This window comes from Macaca mulatta, chromosome 2, assembly GCF_049350105.2.
Source record: "Macaca mulatta isolate MMU2019108-1 chromosome 2, T2T-MMU8v2.0, whole genome shotgun sequence".
Lineage (NCBI taxonomy): Eukaryota > Metazoa > Chordata > Mammalia > Primates > Cercopithecidae > Macaca > Macaca mulatta.
Genome location: NC_133407.1, coordinates 100,197,785 through 100,218,909, shown reverse-complemented (window position 1 = coordinate 100,218,909; position 21,125 = coordinate 100,197,785). Strand labels below are relative to the sequence as shown.

At 42.6% G+C, this 21,125-nt stretch overlaps 1 protein-coding gene and 1 long non-coding RNA gene across 4 annotated transcripts in view; one reads left to right on the top strand and one right to left on the bottom strand.

Annotated features, from left to right (window-relative positions):
* Nucleotides 1-21,125, bottom strand: part of CTDSPL (CTD small phosphatase like) — a 119,595-nt gene that overhangs the window by 40,010 nt on the left and 58,460 nt on the right. The window lies entirely within an intron of this gene.
* On the top strand, nucleotides 15,603-21,014 carry LOC144339121 (uncharacterized). The gene is made up of 2 exons (XR_013413799.1): nucleotides 15,603-19,045; nucleotides 19,346-21,014. It is a non-coding gene; the product is annotated as an uncharacterized LOC144339121 (long non-coding RNA).

Sequence of the window (21,125 nt, the reverse complement as noted above, 5' to 3'; positions counted from 1 at the left end):
GGACCATAAGTGTTTACATTTCTTCCACATTTTCCAAATGTTTTCTGGTAATTATGTATTGCTCTAATAATGGTGGGGAGGAAGTAAACAGTCTTGTTAAACTGTCTTTCGGCAACTTTGTGCTATTTCTAAACCATATCCTTCTTCTAATTCTCAACCTTTAGCCTAATTCCTATGCTTCTACACTCCAAGCCTGTGAGACAAACCAGGCAACAGCAGTGTTCTCAGCCTTGCAGAAGCAATGTGGCTACTGCCACGGCCCACAGCCACTCCTGGTCTATGATATCAACAAGACTGAATATATCCACTAAACTCAAAACCAGAGGAGGCCCATGTGAAAAGAAGGTACCAAAGAAGTGTCCTTTGCCCGGCAGAACGCTCCTGCTGGCTTTCTCATCTGGCATCCATGCTCCACCGCTCACCCTCCTTGTACACACAAAAGGGGTCTTGCTGTTTCTCTGCTTTGATCAAGACTTTACCTCTCATCACCTTTCCTCCCTTGCCCCCTTTACATGTTTCCACTGACAAGACACATGAGAGGTCTCCTGGTGGCCCAGGTATCCAAGAACAAGGTCTTTTAGGATATTAAAGATAGTTGAATGCATACATCTCCCCATAATATTGGTTTTAAGAAATTACTTTGGAAGAGCAAAGGAGGGAGTAGCAACTATGAACATCAGTTTAAAATATTCCATAACGATTTTCATTTTTAAAAATCAGACTTAGGAGGAGGAAGTCATCAAAAGTCATTCCAAAGCTTTCTGTCACTTTTCCCTGATAACCTCCCCTATCCAAACCCAGCACCTGCCCACCTTACTCCCTAGCTTCCTCCACAGTAGACTCCTCATCACACTGACATCCCTTCTCCCACTCCTCCTCCCCCCATTTCCCCACTTCTCAGAGCATCCTGCTTTTCAGAGCCTGGCTCAAAGCCAACCTCACCCAGGAAGCCTTTGCCAACCTCCCTGTGGAGATCGTTTTTTTCTTTGGCCACTAAACTCCCAAATGAATGTGTGTATGACTGAGCTGTGTCTTTGGGCCAGGCCAGTTCATCCACCTGTCTGCTGGACATCTCCTCTGGATGTCTCAGACTTGGCATATCTAAATGGGGCTCACCACTCCCCTCTTCACTCAGGGTACCAATATCCTAAGCTAGACGTCTGCCGTTCTCCCTCATTAAGTTGTTGGTTCTGACATCCTAATCGACTCTTAAATGTGTCCTTAGCAACTCCTTGTCCCTGCCCTATCCTGACTCAGGTCCTCATCATTTTGTCCCTGGACCACTACGGTTGCTTTTTGACTTGTCTTTCTGCTGTTGATTTTGCATCCCAACATGTCTTGACATGACAGGTAAAGCCCATCAAGTTACAAGAATGTGTGGTGGTTAGGAGTGTAGGTTCCGATGCCAATTTGCCTAGGTGCGAAATCTGGCTCAACCAGCAATAGCACAGGACCTGGGCAAGTTGTGTGATTTCTTTGTGCCTCAGTTTATCTATAAAATGAGGATAATAAATACTCATCTTATGGGTCTGTTGTGAGAATTAAATGAGTTATTACAACAGTGTCTAACATAGAGCAAGCACTCCATAATTTTTGTTTGTTTTTTAAAGACAGGGTCTCACTCTGTCACCCAGTCTGGAGTACCGTGGTGCAATCTTGGCTCACTGCAACCTCTACCTCCAGGGCTCAAGACATCCTCCCACCTCAGTCTCCTAAGAAGCTGGGACTACAGGCATGCGCCACTACACCCAGCCAATTTTTCTATTTTTAGTAGAGACAGGGTCTTGTCATGCTGCTCAGGCAGGTCTTGAACTCCTGAGCTCAAGTGATCTGCTTGCCTTGGCCTCCCAAAGTGCTGGAATTACAGTTGTGAGCCACCACACCCAGCCTAGACATTTTAGCTTTTATTATTATAGTCTCGTAGAAGCTTTTGCTTCATAAATGGGGGGGTTCTCCAGGAACACTGGATCAAAGGCTGGATTCTGCGGGCATACATTTTTTTCTCTGATATCTGATAACTAGGAGAAACAACTCACTATAACAGATCTTGGTTACATAAACCGTAATTCAGAAAGCAAAACTAGAAAAATCTCAGGAAGTGATTCTAATCAATTGCTCTAAAAAGTAGACATAGACATGGGGAAGGAAAAGGGAGGGGTTGCGTGTCCCAGTGAGCTCTGCTGGGGGCTGTTTTCCCTTAGGAAAAGAACAATGCTTTCAAGTGGAGGGCAGGAAGCATACACTCTCCCTCCTCAATCCCTTTACTTAATTCCCTTTGGGGCTGAAGCTTAGCTCTCTTCTGCACAGCATTCTGCCTGCTGGGTCTGCATCTGGTTCCAGGGACTTCTTGCCTCAAGCTGTACATCAGAAAGGAGCATTGAGGGGACCATGCAAGGAGGACCACAGACGTGGCTAGCTGACCCAGCAGTCTCCCCTGCTGGGTCCCCCAATAGGCTACTACATGCTGCCATTTTCCCAAGGCTCAGCCCGGGGCAGGCCTGCTTAGAAAGACCACCCTCTTTCTCCTCCTTATCCCTGTCAATGAAAACATGCCCAGCTGGGTGCGGTGGCTCATTCTTTGTAATCCCAGCACTTGCGGAGGCCGAGGCGGGCAGATCACGTGGGGTCAGGAGTTTGAGACCAGCCTGGGCAACATGGCAAAACCCTGTCTCTACTAAAAATACAAAAATTAGCGGAGTGTGGTGGCAGGTGCCTGTAATTCCAGCTACTCAGGAGGCTGAGGCACAAGTTGCAGTGAGCTGACAGAACACCACTGCACACCAGCCTGGGTGACAGGGCGAGACTCTGTCTTTAAAAAAAAAAAAAAAGAGGCTGGGCGTGGTGGCTCACGCCTGTAATCCCAGCACTTCGGGAGGCCAAGGCGAGTGAATCACAAGGTCAGGAGATCGAGACCATTCTGGCTAACACGGTGAAACCCCGTCTCTCCTAAAAATACAAAAAATTAGCCGGGTGTGGTGGTGGATGCCTGTAGTCTCAGCTACTTGGGAGGCTGAGGCTGGAGAATGGCGTGAACCCTGCAGGCGGAGCTTACAGTGTGCGGAGATCGTGCCACTGCACTCCAGCCTGGGTGACAGAGTGAGACTCCGTCTGAAAAAAAAAAACAAGCAAGCAAGCATGCCCACAGCCAGTCCCAGCACACAAACATGCCATGGGCACAGATACCCCACAGGGAGAGTAAAGGGAAATCCTTGATAGAGGTAGCCGAGGTGATCCTAAGACTTAACTTTCTCTATTTCTCTGAGCAAACTCGGGTGAAGCAGAAACCCTGGAAAGGGTTGTAAAGAGCTGGAGATGTGGGGCATGGGCCTTATTCCTGGTCCTTGTGTATCCACTGGAGGAATAGGGTAACACGTGGCTGTTTTCCTGGATATGCCCTTAGAGCTAATGCTCTGCCTAAGCCCCTGGTCCTGGTGTCATTGCAGCCCAGCAAATTAAGACCTTGTTTCCCACTCATACACATTTCTCCCTTGCCCCTTCCCATGGGCTGGGGACCTCCCATCTGCCAGCAACAGGCTTACAAACGGTCTATGAATGGTGCAGCTTAAAGTGCCCATATAGACAATTGCCTTCCTCTTTAAAGACAAGACAAGAAGCCTTCCAAATGCCTCCCTGGTCTTCTAAGCAGAGTGCTGGCCCAGCAAGAACCAGTATCTTCAAAGCACCAATTATAGATGGGGAGCGTAGTGGACATCTGACAGTTTTTGCCTGCCGGAATCCATTACTCTTCTTTCTGGTAAAAGTTCCTCTATTTTCCTCTGGGGAACCACTCTCACCCTATCAGTGTTCTGTCCTTTATCATGGGCTGGCCAATCTGAGCCACATGACTGGCTTAGGGATGGGCACATGACCCACCCTGAGCCAAAGACTCTGCAAGGATTCATGCAAGCCCTATTGGAAAAGATGTTCTCCTTTTGCTGGGTTTCTTAACATGGCAGGATGTAAGCCTGGAGCAAATGGTAGTCATCTTTGCACCTGGTAAGAAATACCTACCTGAGGATGAAGTCAAAACTGAGGAAAAAGGAGCTGGGTTACAAAGAGGGACAGATTTCTGATGACATTGTCTGAGAACTTGGTTTTATTAAAACCAGACCCTTCTGGAATTTTCAGTTATGTAAGTAAACAAATTCCCTTTTGCTCCTAAGCCAATATAATTGGGTTTACGTGATTTGAAATGGAAAAGATTGTCTCTGAAAATGTAAGCTCTGATGCTAGGTGGTACAGAAACATTGACCAACAACATAGGCAGGGGTCCAACCTCATGAAGCCCACATCTAGCAGGAGAGATGTTTGAATATGTACTTCTGGTACACAATGAGTCTTATTAGGATGGGAAAGTGCAGGGTACTCCTGGGGCCCAAAGAAGAGCACATAGCCTAGACTGGGGACTGTGAGTAGGGAGGGGTACAGAAATGACTTTTTTTTTTTTTTTTTTGAGACAGAGTCTCACTCTGTCACCCAGGCTGGAGTACAGTAGTGCAATCTTGGCACAATGCAAACTCTGCCTCCCGGGTTCAAGTGATTCTCCTGCCTCAGCCTCCTGAGTAGCTGGGACTACAGGCGCCCGCCATCACGCCCGGCTAATTTTTGTATTTTTAGTAGAGATGGGGTTTCACCATATTGGCCAGGCTGGTCTCGAACTCCTGACCTTGTAATCCATCCGCCTTGGCCTTCCAAAGTGCTGGGATTACAGGCATGACCCACTGTGCCCAGTCCAGAAATGGCTTCTTGAAAGAAGCTGGCTGAAAGTTTCATTAATTTTTTTGTGGTGGGAGGAGCAGGAAAGTGGGGAAACAGCATGTGTAAAAGGCATGGTGTGAGAGAGAGCATGAAACATTTAAGAAATCAAAGGAGTAGCAAGGAGTATGAGATGGGAGTAATGACAGCAAGGGCCTTGCAAGCCAAGGAGATGAATTTGGATTTGATGTTATGGAAAAGGGAAGTGATGGGATCAGATTTGTAACATGAATGTCACTGTCTTAGCTCTGTAATTAAAACTACTGAGTTTAAATTTTAAATTATGACCAATGCAGCCAAGATCAAGGATATTTGCAAATTACACATGTGGGCCATTTAAGAGCCTAGAGTGAAATTTTTTATTTAGAAATTGACTTTAAATATAAGTTGCATGGAAAAAACACAGGCTTTGGAATTACATTTGGGTTCAAGTCCCAGCCCTGCCACTTGTTAGCTGGTGTGACCTCACCCACCTCCATAGCAACAATAATACAGGAACGATAATCCCTACCCTACAGGACTGTTGTATGGGCACAGTGAAAACATGTATGTTTGTGTAAGAGAGAAAATCTACCAGCAGCTTTAAATATAACAAATAACTGTGACTGGTTTAGGTACAGTGCAGGGTCTCACTGTGAACATGGAGAATTTAGCTTGTATCCAGACAACGGTCCTCACAAAAACAGCCTGGCTTTATGAAAAAACATGTAGGCAGATCCATTTTGTTTTAGGTTATGTGAAGTCTAAAGGTAGAATATTAAGTAGCTCTTTAAAACTTTACCTCCTATCCAGTAAAGTTTTCTCTGTATAATAATAACAGTAATAATGATAGAAATTAAACAAACAAAAAGCAGCTCCACATGTGGGGCTTAAAACAAACCTTAGGACTCAGGTCTTTTCTACAAAATCTCATATTAAATACGGTTAGAAAGAAAGTGTTATAACTAAAAACATGAAATGGTGGCATGCACCTGTAGTCCCAGCTACTTGGGAGGCTGAGGGAGGAGAATTGTTTGAACCCGGGAGGCGGAGGTTGCAGTGAGCCGAGATCGCACCACTGCACTCCAGCCTGGGCAACAGAGCAAGACTCCATTTCAAAAAAAGAAAAAAGAAAAACCATGAAATGTACAGGGGAAAGTCCACTGAGGCTGACAGTGGGGCTTGGACCTTCAGTGGCCCAAGAAGACTGGTCTAAAGAGCTACCCAACAGATGTTTATGTTTATGCCAACAGATGGAGGCACAACAGGGTCCACATCCATCTCATATCGTAGGCTGAGGGTGCATTTCTCTTGTACTTCCTGACCTAACTGGTTCCCTTCAGTAGCCAAAAGTTGAAATGTTGACCCCCAAACAGCCAGCATTTCTTAATTAGTGTGATATCTGCCCATGCCATATAACCAGTGACCTTTTATAATTCTTTCATTCTGATCTGTTTTAGATTCAAGATGTGGGGAGGCTTTGGAACCATCCTTAACCCCTGGCTTCAGGACCCAAACCTCTGAGGTCTGCACTGATTCAGAGCTTCACATATGTTCCTGAGCACATCCACCCACACGCATACACAGCTTCCATCTCTCCTTATCTGTGATCTGACCTAACACTCCCAGCACCCCACACAACTCTACACAATCAAAGGAGTTCAGGACGAAGATCAGAGTAGCTGGAATGTAGGTGGAAATGTTTGCTACTCACTATGAATCCATCCCTAATCATTCAAGTTTCTCCTCAAGTGAAGAAACTACAACTTGGTAGCTACAAAAAACAAAGGCTTGCTTTTCATTTCTATGGTGCCGAGCCAGCCTCTCACAACATAAATGTGCTGGTACAGGGGCCGGATCTCTGAAGACCCAGCACGATATAATTTTCAGAAAAAAACTGCCTTAACACTGACCAAGACTCTTTGCTTGACCGAACTTCAGTCAGATTCCTGAACTCCTAGGTCCACCTGCGTACTTCCTTGTAAAATCCAAATTTAGCAAGATCCCTGCTAAGTCAGTTTAGCAAGAATCCCCCATCCTCCATATCTGACTGCTCTTCATATCTAATTGGGTTCTTCACCCTCCACCATCTCCCAGGTGATGTCTGATCTACCCTGGCCTGTCTTCATCAAGAATTCTGTTAGTTCAGGGCCTCAATCCATTTAGCATTGCTGTAACAGAATACTTGAAACTGGGTAATTTATAAAGAAAAGAAGTTTATTTGGCTCATGATTCTGGAGGTTGAGAAGTCCAAGATTGGGTAGCCCAGCTGGCAAGGGTCTCGTGCTGCTTCAACTTATGGTGGAAAGCACAAAGTGGAAGGGGTATGCACAAAAGGAGGGCGAACGTGGGAGGAGCCTTGCTTTATAACAATCTACTCTCAAGGTAACTAATCCAGTCCCACAAGGGCAAGAACTCACTCGGGCCAGATGGCATTTACCTATTCATGAGGGATCTGCCCCTAGGACTCAGACAGCTCCCATGAGGCCCCATCTCCCAACACCACTACAATGGCAACTGCACACCAATATGAGTTTTGGTGGGGACAAACCACGTCTAAACCATAGCAGTTGGTTAAGCCACAAGCCCCCCTACCTCTGATGTTTCTTCTTAGCAATTTTCTATCCACTGACTCCCACTCTATCCCTTGGCTGTGAGTACTCACTTATCCATGCTGTGTTCAGAATTAAGCCTGGTTTTGGACTGAGGTCTCTTTCCCTCTAATGCAACAGTTTTCAATAAAATCTGCTTTTGCTGTTTTAACTACTGCCCAGGTCTGGTTTCTCTGACAACACACCAAATGTACTGCTAATGACTCAAAGCACGGAAAGTCTTCCCTCAAACTAGCTTCTTTCTTGTTACAAGAGCAGAACTAAGAAGGTAATCCATCGCAGATTTACACTGTTCAAGTATTTATAGCAGAACATTAAACACAGGCTCTGTACCAAGCATCAATGGGGACATCAATGCTGTTAATTCTACAAAACTGAACACTGAAATTGCCCAAGTGAAGGCTATTTCTTCACATGTGGGAATGTCAGAGCCATTACAACCCTGAAGAGATCTTAAGAATTGAATTCACAACTATATTATTATGGAACAAGCTAAACACCTTTTTTTTTTAAAAACTGGGGAGAGGAGGAATTCTTTCTGAAGGCCAGGGACATTTAAATTGAATGCGCCATTTCTTCTCTTTGAGAATTGGGCTGTAATCTCTGGAATGCATCCTAGGGCCGTGGTTTGGAATGGGTGTCTAACAGGAAATTCTGGGCAGTCTATGCATACATTACATTCCTTTCCCACCCTGAAAGAGTGGTCAACAAACACAACTTCCCTCTGTTCGAATAAAAGGGGGAGTGTTGGGAGTGGTGAGAGGCCAGGGCACAGACCGCACAGAGTTCAAAAGCAGATGTGGTTGCTGAGAATCCAAACATCCTTTTTTTCTAGAAAAGAGACTCAGTCACTAAAAGAGTCACCTTTTGAGATATCCAGTCATTCCTTCTCCTATTTCCATGAGATAAAGTTCCCCAGAGAATTCCTACCGGACACTCTATAAAAGAAATGTACCTTTGGAAGCTCATTTTCCCACTGCAGGACTGGCAGTAGTCCCTCCAGTAGTTACAAACCAAGGGAAAGAGCAAGGCTGGTGGCTTAACAATGGCCAGGAGGAATTCTGCTCTCATCTTCCACAATGGCAGATGTGTTTCCCCATCCACTGTGGGTTCATAACAACCCACATTTGTTGAGTGCCTTATTTGTGTGTGCAAGGCCCCTGACATAAATTGCCTCTGGTCTTCACAGTATGTGGTACTGACATGACCATTCCATTTTCTGATGAGAAAACGGAGACTCAAAGTACATATTCTCAACTATGCATTGGGAGTGCTGGGGTTCAAAGCCAGAACAGCCTGACTCCGGGGCTTCCAGCTTTCCCACTGCCTCTCCCTGCCTTTCCCTGGCACTCTTATAGGTTTTGATCTAATTTCCATAGAGAAACTCTGAATCTGAGGCCCAATGCTGACTGCCTTCACTCCAAATGCCACATTTGAAAACTACTCCAGAATGAACCAATAATACTCATGGTAGCCTTATTAGATGAAGCCAGACAAGGTCCCACCACACCTTAAATGTATCCAGGCCACCAACCTCTCGCTAATTCAGCTTCTCAGGAGAGCCCCTATGCTGGAAATGCCCTTCCTTGCCTTAGCACTTCCCTAAACCCCTGTGACCAAGGTCACATAGCTTCTAAGTAGCAGGGCTGGACATAAACCAGATTTGTGTGAGTCTAGAATCTGAGCCCTTAGCCATCACTGCACAGAGTCTGTTTATAACATTTAGAGCCAAAATAAGTAACAGAACAAAGGATGTGAGCAGATAATGCACTTAAGAGGAAGTAAAGGTTAAAATTTAACAATAATCAAATAAAAGAAGTTTAAACAACAAGGCCCCGTTTTTTTTTTAACCTATTAAATGAATAGAAATGGCAAAAACATATAGGCGATGGTGGTGAGATTTTCATGGCACAGGCCCATTCATTCACATGTCACTAGTCACTCTGTAAACTGGGACAATTCATTTGAAAAGCAGTTGAGTAATGTGTCAAAGACTATGAAGTTTCATGCAAACAATATGAATGTCCAACAGAGTCGGAATAGTTAATAAAATCAGCACATAGCAACTGGAGAGAACATTGTGCAGCCACAACAGATGATCATTATGAAGACATGTGGTGAAGTGTTTGTGGTCAGTATTAGATGAAGTATCTCAGGCACATGCACATATACCCTATGTCTGTAAGTCGGTAATGAATGTCTGTACAAGCTCTGGAGGGTAGGCTCCAGGGGTATAGGGACCTTACCTATCTTGTTCATATGTGAGTCCCCTTATAGTCATTCTATGCCTATGAGGTAGGGACTATTATATCCATTTTACAGATGAAGAACTTAAGGTCCAGAGAAGTTAAAAAACTTGCCCAAGATGACTTTGCTAGTAAAGAGTGGAGTTTGTTCAAACTCAGTGGTCTGTGCTCTCAACCTCTGCACTATATTGCCTACTGAGAATGGAGCACACTCCGAGAGACAGTAAATGAGAAAAGCAAGGTGCACACAGTAGCTTGCTAGGTCCATGTAGCATGCTACCATTAACCTCTAAATAGAAAATTAAATAAAAATTTAAAACACATGTATATGTATAACCTTATATGGGTAAAGAGTATCTCTGGGAATATTTATAACTAACTGGTTGTCTCCTGGGAGAGAAATCGGGAAAATAGAAGACAGAACTGGAAGGAAGAGGAGAATGATTTTTCCCTCTAATCCCTTTTACAACTTTTGAATTTTATATAGTGTATTAAAATAATAATTCTGTATCATGCATTTTTTAAACTCCAAAAATAATACTGCAGTAAGCATCACTGAACATAATCTTTTTTTTTTTTTCTTGAGACAGAGTATCTCGCTGTGTTACCCAGGCTGGAGCGCAGTAGAGCGGTCTCGACTCACTGCATGCAGCCTCCACTCCCTGGTTCAAGCGATTCTCCTGCCTCAGTCTCCTGAGTAGCTGGGATTACAGGTGCCCGCCACCACGCCTGGCTAATTTTTGTACTTCTAGTAGAGATAGGGTTTCACCTTGTTGGCCAGGCTGGTCTCGAACTCCTGACCTCAACTAATCCACACGCCTTGGCCTCCCAAAGTGCTTGAATTACAGGTGTGAGCCACGGTGCCCAGCCAGTGCACATAATCTTTATGTGCATGTCAGGTTATCCCCTTAGAAGAAATTTCTAGACATGTAATGGCTGGGACTAAAGTCTGAAAAAATGTCAAGCCTCTTGATACCTATGGACAATCTGCCACCTAGGAAGGCAGTGCCAGTGTGTACTCCCACCCATGGGGTGTTCCACTAAAGCTGTGCCAATAGAAGCACTGATGCCAAGACAGAGACTTAATGGCCTTTGCCAATCTGAAAGGTGAAAACAGCAACTCAGTGTTGTTTTAATTTGCATTTCTTGGACTGCCATCCCAGTTCTACATCTCTTGTATGCTTTTTGGTCATTTCTATTTCTTCTTTTGAGAACTGTGCTTATATACTTTTTTGCCCATTTTTAAATTTTTTTCTTTGATTTATAAGAGTTCCTTTGACATACATTAGCAATATAATCCCTTGATTGTTCTGTATGTTGGAACTATTGTCTCAGTTTGTTATCGGCCTTTTACTTTTGTTTATAGTTGTTATGGATGTGCAGAAGTTTTAAGTTTTTAGGAAGTCACATCTAATAATCTTTTTAAAAAATGGTTCCTTCCCATTCTAAGATGATATACTATTCACTTATATTTTCTTCTAGTAAATATCTTTTAAAGTAAACATTTACCTGTTTGGGGTTTGTCCTGGTATACGGTAGTAGGATGTATGAATCTGCCCTTTTTCTCCAAAAGATTAATCAAATATCCTAATATTTACTGAACAATTTATCCTCATACAGTGATTTGGGCATCCTGTTCGAATCTATCCTGTTCTCTTCCATTCCATTCTCCTGCTTGTGCCAGTAAAACACAGCTTTGCTACTGTAGATTTATTGTTTTATGTTTAATAGTACTAGACTCCCTTTTGCTTTTTTTTTTCCAAAAATTTCTTGGCTAGTCTAACACTTTGCACTTACAAATGAATGTTAGAGTCACTTTATCAAGCCCTAAAACAAACCATTGGAACTTAAGTTTATCAACTTGTAAAAACATACATCTACTAACTCTAGTTAATTCTTTTTTAAAGCAGTTAAATGTAAGTTAAAATGAAAAAGTAAAAAAAAAAATTGTTATAGCTTAGACCTAAAAACTGTGCCAAGATTAAGATTGGCCCTGTTTATCAGCTTAAAATTGATTATTATTACTACAAAATGTTTCATGTAAGCACCATAGTAACCACAAAGAAAATACCTATAGGAGATAAAAGAAAATGAGAAAGGAATCAAAGCATGTCACAACAAAAAATTAATGAACCACAAAGGAAGACAGAAAGAGAGGAAAGGACAAAAGGACTGTAAGATAAATAAAAAACAGTTAACCAAATGGCAATAGTAAGTCCTTTCCTATCATAATTAAGCACAAATGGATTAAACTCTCCAATCAAGAGACACGGAGGGGGCTGGGTGTGATGGCTCACATCTATAATCCCAGTGCTTTGGGAGGCTGAGGCTGAGGCAGGAGGCTCACCTGAGGCCAGGAGTTTGAGATCAGCCTGGGAAGCACAGTGAGACCCCATCTCTTCAAAAACTAAAAAAGTTGGCTAGTTGTAGTAGCATGCACCTGTAGTCCCAGCTACCTGAAAGGGTGAGGTGGGAGGATTGCTTAAGCCCAGGAGTTCAAGGTTGCAATAAGCTGTGATTGCACCACTGCACTCCAGTCTGAATGACACAGTGAAACCTTGTCTCGAAGGAAAAAAAAAAAAGAAAGACACAGAGGAGCTGAATAGAGGGGGAAAAAGGCAAGACCCAATTATACACTGTCTAAAAGAGACTCACTTTAGATTTAAAGACACACAGAGGCTGAAAGTGAAAGGATGGGAAAAGATATTCCATGTAAATGGTACAAAAAGAGAGCAAAAGTGGCCATACTTATATCAGACCAAAAAGACTTTAAGACAAAAAGCTGTCACAAGAGACAAACAAAGATATTACATAATGATAAAAAGGAGTTATATGTTCACCAGGAAGATATAACATCAGAACACCCAAATATATGAAGCAAGCACCGATAGAACTGAAGAGAGAAACAGCAACACAATAATAGTAGATTTCAACAATGATCAACAAGGATGCTGGAGACCTGAATAATACTATAGGCCAAATGGACCTAAGAGACACAGAATATTCCATCCAACAGCAGTAGAATATACATTCTTCTCAAATATGCAAAATACTCTCCAGGATAGATCACATGTTAAGTCGCAAAACAAGTCTTTAAAAATTTAAGAAGAGACTAATTATCTAAGTGTGGTGGCTCATGCCTGTAATCCCAACTTTTAGGGAGGCTGAAGTGAGAGCACTGCTTGAGGCCCGGAGTTTGAGACCAAGCCTGGGAAACACAGCAAGACCTCATCTCAATAATAATAGTAGGAGTAGTAGTAGTAGTAGTAATAAAAATAATAATAATAATAATAAAGAAAAAGGAAAAAAATAGCTGGGCATGGTGTAGTCCCAGCTAGTTGGGAGACTAGAGTAGCAGGAGGACTGCCTGAGCCTGGGAGGCTGAGGATGCTGTGAATTATGATTGCACTGCTGCACTCCAGCCTGGGTGACAGAGTAAAACTCTGTATCTAAAAATAAATCTAAAATAAAAATAAAAATTTTAAAAGGCTGAAATAATACCAAGTGTCTTTTCTGACCATGAAATGAAACTAGAAATCTATACAAAGAAAACTAGAAAATTCACAAATATGTAGAAGGTAAACACCATACCCTTCTTTTTTTTTGGGGGGGGGGGGGATGGAGTCTCACTCTGTTGCCCAGGCTGGAGTGCAGTGGTGCGATCTTGGCTCACTGCAACCTCCACCTCCCGGGTTCAAGCTACTCTCCTGCCTCAGCCTCCTGAGTAGCTGGGATTACAGGATGCGCCACCATGCCTGGCTAATTTTTGTATTTTTAGTAGAGACGGGGTTTCACCATGTTGGTCAGGCTGGTATTCGAACTCCTGACCTCAAGTGATCGCCTGCATCAGCCTCCGCAAGTACTGGGATTATAGGCGTGAGACACCGCACCACCCTTGCCATTTCTACTGAACACATTACGGGAAATTCTAGTCAAAGCAATTAGACAGGAAAAATATATAAAAGGCATACAAATCAGAAAGAAAGAAGTAAAATTATCACAGTGACATGATCTTATATGTAGAAACCCTAAAGATTCCAAGGAAAAGCTGTTAGAACTAATAAATGAATTCAGCCAAGTTGCAAGATAAAAATAAACATGCAAAAGACAGATCTGCTTCTATACACTGACAACGAGCAAACCAAAAAGGAAATTAAGAAAACAATCTCATTTACAATAGCATTAAAAAGAATAAAACACTTGGGAATAAACTTAACTAAGGGGGTGAAAAATATGCACATTGAAAACTATAAAACATTGCTGGAAGAAATAAAGAAGACCTAATAAATGGAAAGACATTTGTGTTCACGGAGTGGAAGACTTAATATTGTAAAAATGTCTGTATTACCCAAAGCAATCTACAGATTCAATGCAATCCCTTTCAAAATCCAAATGGCTTTTGTTTTTGTTGGAGAAATGGGAAAAACAATCCTAAAATTCATATGAAGCCACAAAAGACCCTGAATAGCCAAAACAATCATGATAAAGAACAAAGCTGGAGTCCTCACACTTCCTGACTTCAAAACAAATTACAAAGCTACGGTAATTAAAATAGTATGGTACTGGCATAAAGACAGACACATAGACCAATGGAACAGAATAGAGGGCCCAGAAATAAACCTATGCATGTACGGTCTAATGATCTTTGACAAGGGCGCCAAGACTACACAATGGGGAAAGGACAGTCTCTTCAACACATGGTGCTGGCAAAATGACATCCACATGCAAAAGAATGAAGTTGGACCTTTATCTTATGCCATACACAAAAGTCAACTCAAAATGGATTAAAGACTTCAGCATAAGACCTGAAACTGTAAAAAGCCCAGAAGAAAACACAGGGGAAAAACTTAATAACATTGGTCTTAGCAATGATTTCTTGGATATGACACTAAAAACATAGGCAATGAAAGCAAAAATAGACAAGTGGCACTACATCAAACTAAATAGCTTCCCTGCAGCAAAGGAACAGCACAGTGAAAAGGCAACCTAAAGCATGGGAGAAAATATATGCAAACAATATATCCAATAAGAGAATAAGATCCAAAAAATATAAAGAACCCTTACAATGCAGAACAAAAACAAAAACCAAACCACAACCCAAAAAACCTGATTAAAAAATGGTCATTTGCAACCACTGAAGTACAGAAAAAAATAAAAAATGGGCAAAGGACTTGCATAGATATTTCTCTAAAGACATACAAGTGGCCAACAGGTATATGAGAAGATGCTTGACATCACTAACCATCAGGGAAATGCAAATCAAAATCACAATGGGATATCACTTCACACCTATTAGGCTGGCCACCATCAAAAAAAGAAGAAGAAAAATAAGTTTTGACTAGGATGTGGAGGAACTGAAATGCTTGTGCATTGTTAGTGAAAATGTAAAATGGTATAGCTGCTGTGGAAAACAGTATGGAGTTTCTGCAAAAAGTTAAAAGTAGAACTACCATGTAATCTAGCAATTCCACTTCTAGGTATTTATGCAAAATAACTGAAAACAGAATCCTGAAGAGCTATTTGTACTCCATGTTTACTGCAGCACTATTTACAATAAGCAACTGAAACATCCATTGACAGATGAATGGATAAAGAAAAAGTGGTCCATGCATACAATGGAATATTATTCAGCCTTAAAAAGGAAAGAAATTTTGACATGTGCCACAGCATAGATGAAGGATATTATACAAAGAGAAATAAGCCAGTCACAGGACAAATATTATATGATTCCACTTACATGAGGTATCTAATGCAGGCAAACTCCACTTACATGAAGTATCTAAAGCATAAAGCAGAATGGTGGCTGCCAAGGGTTGGGAGAAGGGGGAAATGAGGAGTTACTGTTCAATGAGTCTAGAGTTTCAGTCAATGAAATGAAAAAATTCTAGAGATTTGCTGTACAACAATGTGCAATATAGATAAGATTGTACTGTTCACTTAAAAACTTAAGAGGTTAGATTTCATTTTATACACACACACACACACACACACACACATATATATATATATATATATATATTTTTTTTTTTTTTTTTTCTTTTAACCACAGTTAAAAAAAGACTGACCTTGGGAGAAGCCACAATTACTGCTGATGGAATGCCTGCTATACTCATGCCAGTGGCTCACATGCCAACCTTATGCAGTCTTCACCACATGTGGTACCCTGAAGATCCCTTATCCAAAATACTTGGGACCAGAAGTGTTTTGGTGTTCAAATTTTTTTGGATTTTGGAATATTTGCACATACATAATGAGTTATCTGGGGGATGGGACCCAAATCTAAACATAAAATTCATTTATGTTATATATATATACCTTAAACACATAGCCCGAAGGCAATTTTACACAATATGTTTAATGATTTTGTGCATGAAACAAAGTTTTGACTTTGACCCACCATATCTTTGAGCATCTTTTCACATACCTGTTGGTCACTTGTATGTCTTTGGAGAAATATCTATTCAAGTCCATGAGGTCAGGTGCGGAATTTTCCACTCATGGCTTTATATCAGCATTCAAAAATATTTGGATTTTAGAGTAATTGGACTTTGGATTAGGGATACTCAGCCGGTACCATTACCCCCATTTTACTGGACAAGACGTGACCAAGAAGTGAAGTACTTAGACCTCACCCAAGGATGTACTAAGTAGTAGAATTAGAATTTGAACTCAGGTTTGTTGGACTGCAAAGCTTATAGTTTTCTGCCTTCTGTCATTATCATCATCACCCTGTGGGATATCTTTCCCACCCACTCTGGCCTGTGAGTGACCCAAGTGGAGGAGCTTGTTCACTCCTGGCTCACTATCACTATTGCATAACACTGAGCACTGCAAGCCTCCTCCAGATAATAAATGCATTTGCTTCTTATACTTATCTATGGACAAAAGTCACAATTCAGTGATACAATTCATCTAAAATCTGCCATAATTGGATCAAACTTCTTCCCATGATGTTTAATTAGAATGATTTGTTAAAGTAGCAAGCCAGTTCATCCAGAATATTCCACATTAGTTTTGCAAAGAAAATGTAACCATATCTAAAGTCTGCTCTCAATTCATTCAAACCAAAAACTGGTTCACAACTGCATTCAGGAATAATCACCTCCAAGAATGCCTCAAGAGTCTTCCATAATCCTTGTCAAAGGACTGACATCATGATCTAGGCCAAAAAGAAAAATAATTCCTTAATAAATAATTTATTTGCTAGCACTGACCCATGGTTCATGGTTGGGGCAGGAATGAAAAAAATAAGTGTTTCTCACGTGGGTTGGAAACTTATGATCTTACCATCCACCTTGGCTGTTGCTCTCAGTTCCCTGCATGGCTTTGATGAAGATCTCTGACTAGCTCCTGCTGCTCTGCTCACTTGGGCTCTGCTAGTATTTGCCCCACTTAATTGTGTGGTACCTTTTAGTTTCCCTTTGTCAGCTGGCCTGCAGTCTCCTCTGTGACTTTCCCATGGCCTCACAGACCTCTCCCCAACTACCACTGATCACCCCATGTAGCAGGAATGCCAGCCCCCAAAGGGCAGTGAATTCATCCAACACTTGCTTATTTGGCATTTACTATGTGTCAAGAACTGTGGAATAGATACGTGCACAACACTTAACAAAAATTCCTGCCCTTGTTGAGCTTCAATTCCAGTGGGAAGAGACAGACAATAAATAAACATGTAAAATATAGAGTATGTCACATAGTGTTAAGTATTGTGGATCAAAGCAAAGCAGGGAAGAGGTTAAAGAGTGGTGTGTGTGTGTGTGTGTGTGTGTGTGTGTGTGTGTGTGTGTACTGGAGAACTGTCACGCATGCAAGAAAAGTGCTTCACAACTAGTGCATCTCTTCCATTCCTCCTTTTCCCATTCTCAGTCACACACCCTTCACCAGCCTCCACACGTACCCCAACCAGCAACCCTTCTGCTTACCTGCTCTGTTCTCAGGTTTGGATATATACTTTGTGGGATCATTTGTTAAAAATGCAGGGCCCTTTGTTCAAAAAGTAAGAAGGTCGGAGTATTAAAACAAGTTTGAGGCCTCTGCAGGGCCTACGTTGCAAGCCCAGGAAGACAGCCCTGCTTGTTCCTATTCTACCCAAGATGATAGATGAAGGCAAGGCCCTGTGAATGCAGGCCCTACACCCTCCAACAAGCCCCAGCGGGAGGTGAAGGGTAGCTGCTGCCACTGCTACGTTCTATAGAAAGCTCAATGAGTCTGGGTGGAGGAGAAAGACAAGCCCAGGAACCAATGCTTGGAGGGTATGCCTTTTACAGGACAAGAACAGCTTCTAGAAGGGGGAAACCTCATGCCAAAAGGGAGGGCTACACAGAAATGTCTACTGAGTACCTCCTTTGCAGTGGACATTGAGGGAAAGAGACAGTGATGGATGGTGCAGGCAAATATTCAGAGGGGTAGGCTTCCCCGGGCAGGGAAGTCTTCTGTTGTGGGGAGAGGGGATGGGGGCAACTACAACTGAGCAGGGAAGGATGGACAGAGGGGACAGGGAAGGATGTTTATGAGTGAGAAATGGAAAGTTACAGGAGGCAACAAGGAGGACAGTTTGGCTGGTGGCAGAGGATGTACCACCGGGTGAGACCAGAGTGGGGAAGGGCCTCTAGCCTGAAAGCAGTTGAGGGAGGGGGTGGTCAGTGAATGCTTTGAGGAGAAACAGGGACAGGATGAGAGCTGTGCTCTTGGAAGACCTGTCTGGCGGTGTATGAAGGACAGACAGCAGGCTCAGAGCGGCATCTAAGAAGAGGTCATGCTGGTGAGGGCAGGACAGCGAAAGCCTACCAAAATTAGCTGGGTAGAGCTTTCCTACCTGCACAGATGGGCAGACGTGAGGGAAGGTTTAGATGCACATTTCCAAGCAAGCAACAACACATAAGAAACTACATATCCCTGAGACAAAGTTCTCCGGCAGGATGCCCCAAACCACGTGCATTCCATAGAATCCCTAATTTTAGAAACCAGACTGGAACTTATCTGACCAAAATAAACCTGGCCCCAAATATTTACTTTTGTTATTTTCCCGTTGTGGAGGAAGGAAGATCAATATGGACCTCAGGACATTTTACATGTTCCTCATGAAGATAATTTCTTAGGGTGCCCTCTTGTACACCCTTGTTGGAAAAGCTGGCAATTACAAAACAAGGAAGTCTCCCAGTAAAAGTAAAAGCTTTTGGCATTTTTATCGCACGTCACTGTTTTTCAGTTTCTCAAATATCAACTGTGCACTTCATAACCCTTTGATTTCCTTGTACACACAGATTAAAAAAAGTCTTCCAATTGTGGGATAGTAACCATAATGAACAGAAAAGCAAATGGCAGGCCTAGAAAAACTTACTTTCATCATATAAACAGGATACACAATATTATTCTCTCTTTAGGCCGAATAATGGAAATAGCCTTAGTATGAATCATAATAAACTGAATTCTCATCTCAAGAGTTTTGGCCGGGTGCGGTGGCTCACGCCTGTAATCCCAGCACTTTGGGAGGCCGAGGCGGGCGGATCACAAGGTCAGGAGATCGAGACCACGGTGAAACCCCGTCTCTACTAAAAATACAAAAAATTAGCCGGGCGCGGTTGTGGGCGCCTGTAGTCCCAGCTACTCGGGAGGCTGAGGCAGGAGAATGGCGTGAACCCGGGAGGCGGAGCTTGCAGTGAGCCGAGATCGCGCCACTGCACTCCAGCCTGGGCGACAGAGCGAGACTCCGTCTCAAAAAAAAAAAAAAAAAAAAAAAAAAAAGAGTTTTAGGACGAAGAAACTCTCACCTTGGACTGGGTTGAATGCCATATGGCAAGACGCCTGTTGTCCTTACTCCCAGTTTTCAAACATAGAAACTCTTCTCTGTTTCGTTTTGTTTTAATGAGAAGTAAAATAGAAGAATTTATGCTTGCAACATTCTGCTCCAAACAGACATCAGCTCTCATGCATACTCACAGATGTTTTGGGATTAATGGTGAAGATGTCATCCAATTGTATGTTTGTGTTGTTCCCTTCCTGCTATCATGGCTCTGATAGCCTAAATGAGTGATTTAATACTGTGTGAATTTTGTATCGGTTTATAAGTGTGTTGTTTGATTTAAAAAAAAAAAAAAACAGAGAAAAGCAAGGAATACTTAGAAGGCTTGTTTGTATCAACTGACAGTTAATCATTCAGATGGAAATATGCACATTAAAATGTCATTGCCGACAGCCTATAGTTTTTAACTGTACAATTTGAATTCCCACAACAGTATATGGCTTTATAAGAAATGTTTAAGAAATGCTCGAAAGTTATTTGTTCCCTAACCTGGAATTTTATAGACTATATAATACCTTTATAAATGGAAAAATATTAACAAATGACCCTAAGAAACCTCTCAATAAAATTGCATAAACCACATATTTCAAAATAGACACCACACGCTGGGGACTGAACATGGAATAAGAAGTACCATGTGATTCTTCCTACACAGAGTCCCACTCTGCCAAGATCAGATATTTTAAGAACACGTTTGAACTATCAGTTGGGATGGCAGTTCTCTGGAAGTCTTTACAGCATTTTCAGGGTTTCCCAAAAGAAGAGCTCAAGGCTCCTCTCTCCAGCTGACTACTTCAATGTCACCCCAAGAACACCAGAAATGTGGATACCACCCTCAGCTTTTCCTCCTGCGTCTCCTACAGCCAGCCAGCTGCCAGGCCCAGGCTCTTCTCCCCATATGCTCAGCAGTCATCCTGTCCCATGCCACTGTCCCTCCCTCCACGGAACCTTTGCAACAGTCTGATTACAGGTTTCTCCTCCCCTAGAACGATCTTTTCTGAAATGCAGATGTGGTTAGGCCCCCTTCCTGCTTATAGCCCCTCGGTAGCTCTGCAAGGCTCAGACTGGGTTCTTGTCATGTTACACAAGATAAAGTAACACAGGGCAGTGAAGGAAGCTTGGTGAACTCACCCTTACTGTCCCCAGTGGAAACACTGCCCTGCTTGTCAAACATCCACAGGCCTGAATGCCAAGCCTGTGGGCTGTGAGCCTATGCTGGACTGCAGCCTTGAAGGCAGCCCTCACACAGAAACACACTTAGTGCTTCAGACCAGGAGTGGCAAAGCCCTTGTTGGTGAGTCAACTGTGTTCCCAAGCTTCCCGTGCCAATCCCTTGTTTGGAACCTGGAATGCTATTTCCTACAAATATCACGTAATAAGGAGTGACAAAGTGTCCATGCTAGCCCATAAGGGCTGATTTAATCTGTAACTCAACAGAGCCACATTTGCAAGGAAAAAGAATGGTGGTCTCTTAGTAAAGACTTATCTGGCATCTAATGTAAGGAAGCCTGCTAGCTGCTTTAATAAAAAGACATTCTGAGCAGAGAAGGGAGAATCTCCCCATGGAATGGAGCAGTAGGAGATCCTGGCCCAATTGTTTCCCTGACATCTATCTTCCCGTTAGGAATCTTACTGGTCACTCCTGTCCCTCAATTGGGGGTCTCAGAGTACTGCTTCCCAGGTCACACAGGCTCAGTCTTTAGGTCACCTGACAGGACCTCTGCAGCCTGC